This window comes from Lactuca virosa, chromosome 3, assembly GCF_052849685.1.
Source record: "Lactuca virosa cultivar CGN04683 chromosome 3, Lactuca_virosa_CGN04683_v6, whole genome shotgun sequence".
Classification (NCBI taxonomy): Eukaryota; Viridiplantae; Streptophyta; class Magnoliopsida; order Asterales; family Asteraceae; genus Lactuca; species Lactuca virosa.
The window spans coordinates 327,968,353-327,971,520 of NC_136428.1; the positions used below are offsets into that span (position 1 = coordinate 327,968,353).

Below are 3,168 nucleotides of genomic sequence, written 5' to 3' on the forward strand. Positions count from 1 at the left end.
ATATGTATCATTTTAATTAGTCTCTTTTGATCACTAAATTAATTCTTAAATTAATTTTTGATCAATACTAATTAAATAATATGATTCCTCAATTAATATATTATACTTATAATATATTAATAAATCATAAATAACTTCTTAGTCAAATATCTTTCCTAACATTTTGCTTTGATGAATGCAACTCAAATGGAGCATGCTACTATCGGATCAAATACATACCAATTATAGTTTTGAGCTTAGACATCTTTTCCAACATATATATATATATATATATATATATATATATATATATATATATGAATAAAAAATACGTTTATACATTTAAAATACATAAAAATATATAAACATATACATTTAAAAACTTAAAAAATACAAAAGTACGTAAAAATAGATATAAATACTAAAAAAATACATTTATACGTTATATATAAGTTTCGACAAAATGTTCAGAAAAATTCCATTATTTTAAAAAAAATAACGATTTTGTTATATTATTTTGAAAAAAATAACTAAAATGAACAGCTTTTTTTAGTTAAAAAATGGAGACTCTTCTATTTTAAAAAATGAAATTTTTGACTTTATTAAAACTTTTGCTTACTTTTCAATAGATTTTCCTAAATCTTTATCCTTTTTTTATTACCAAATGCTTTCGACATAACTTTTCAAAATAAAGATAACACTTCTATTTGCTCTCCTCATCCTCTACATGATGAAATGGCCGCCGACAGCTTCTATGGTTTTCTTCCTCTCGTCATCCTATCTTTGTCGGTAATTCTGTTCCTACGCCGTTGCCAGTCTCAACTCAAAACACCATGTCCCCAATCCTACCCACTCATCGGAAACCTCATCGGTTTCCTCCGCAACCGCCACCGTTTCCACGATTGGGTGTCCGACATGCTTTCCACCACCCCTTCTCTCACACTCCAAGTCAACGGCTTCCTCGGTCTCTCACACGGTATCTGTACCGCCGATCCCACCAACCTCCACCACCTTCTCCGCTCCAACTTCCCCAATTACATCAAGGGCCACCGTTACACTTCCGTCCTCCACGAGCTTCTTGGCAGAGGAATCTTCAATTCCGACGGCCATATCTGGTCCTCCCAACGCAAGATCGCGAGTTATGAATTCAACACCAAGTCCCTTAGAACCTTCATCACCAACACTGTCAAATCCCAAATTTTCAGATCTTTAATCCCTCATCTTTCATCCGCTGCTGACGCCGGAGAATTACTCGATCTACAGCAAGTCCTCCGTAAATTCGGGTTTGATAACATATGTAACGTTGCGTTTGGGGTTGACCCAGGTTTATTGACATCGAATTCAACGCACTCGAACAATCTGTTGTTTGTTCAGGCATTTGATTCCGCAGTTGAGCATGTCTCCAACCGGTTCATGTCGCCTCTCCCGGCGGTGTGGAAGATGAAGAGATTCTTCAACATCGGTAATGAGAGGAAGTACAAACAAGCAATTGAAATGGTGAATCAGTTCGCCATGGATATAATTAAATCTAAAGAAACACAGAGTGATTCCAAAACTGATGAAGATCTACTCTCCAGATTCATGGCTTCAAGTTGGGATATGGGTTTTAACGATGAAGAAAGGAGGAAATTTGTGAGAGATATTATCATTAGCTTCGTACTTGCAGGTAAAGACTCAACAGCAACTGCACTTACATGGTTCTTTTGGTTATTAGCTGGTCATCCTCATTGTCGAGATTTGATTCACAAAGAGTTTTCTATGTTAATGGCTTCATCGGCGTATATTCACCCAGAAAACCTCACCTTCGAGGACTTGAAGAATCTGAACTATCTTCATGCTGCTCTGTCGGAGTCCATGAGACTCTTTCCACCTGTGCCAATTAACTCCAGATTGACGGTAGACTATGATAAGCTACCAGACGGAACATACGTCGGAAAAGGGTGGTTTGCAGATTACTCAGCCTATGCCATGGGGAGAATGGAGAAGTTATGGGGGTCAGATTGTAGAGAGTTTAAACCAGAAAGATGGCTGGATAACAATGGGGTATACCAACCATTGGATCAGTTTAAGTATCCGGTGTTTCATGGTGGGTTTAGGATGTGTTTAGGGAAAGAGATGGCTTACTTGCAGATGAAATCCGTGGTTGTTGCTATCATGTATGAGTTTGAGATTGAGGTGATTGGCGGTGGTGGAACGCCGGAAAAGATGGTGGCTCCGCCCTATACTCTCTCTCTTCTTCTAGGTATGAAAAATGGTTTGCCTGTGCGACTAAAGAAAACGGCAACATCCCTAAATTAAGTCTAGTGGTTATAGACCAAGAAGAACATGTAGTAATAGATACATCATACATGTATGTATATACATTTTCATTAATTATAGATGGTTTCTCAATCCGCGCAATCATAGATCGTCTGCCACCGTGAATATTCTCTACATCCCATAAAATGTTGTTCATTTTTATTTTCATGAGGTCATTAGGTAATTGGAATTCATACGAATTCCAAAGTGGTTTTAAACTAGGATCTGAAAAAATCTAAGCTATGTAGTCTGGAGTGCACGCTCATGTACAACAGTACAACTGTACAAGTAGTTTAATCCAGAACATTTTCGAACTACAAATGTAGTGGAACAAGAACAACCTGGACAGAAGGTAGATGGATATAATATTAATAGGTTATTAAGTGTCATCTCAACTTTAAAAGTGTAGACACCTTCTTATAAGTGTCAACTAAAAGGTTTTGTAACTTCTTAAAAATAAAAGAAACCGTTTATCAACGAGGAACAAAAACACTTCTAACTGCAGATGGATTACTTATATATTGTTTTACTGGATTGTTCTTACCAAGGTATTACCGAAAGATGGATTATGACGGGCCCTTTTCCGACAAATAGTGAGTAGTGACGGCCACATTAATGATAAATGCGACGACTTTTGGCCACAGCAAACCGTCGCTAAGCATCAGATAATTAACTGTTTTTTTTCAATAAGAAATACAAAATTTACTAATATAACAAACAAGAAAGCCAAATTGTGTAGTATCAATCAAAACAATAAACATATACTTAGAAGGTTTTCATTACAAAATCCACAAACATAATAAGATACTAGGAAGAAGAAAGCAAAGGAAACGCAGATAAGAATTTTAGACACAATATCAAATAATACTAGTCCTAATATATTGGGTCCCA

The 3,168-nt window shown here is 36.2% G+C and overlaps 1 pseudogene; it reads left to right on the forward strand.

Moving 5' to 3' along the window:
- The first annotated feature begins 654 nt into the window (after positions 1-654).
- LOC145167393 (cytochrome P450 CYP94D108 pseudogene) lies at positions 655-2,370 on the forward strand (annotated as a pseudogene).
- Positions 2,371-3,168: the final 798 nt, after the last annotated feature.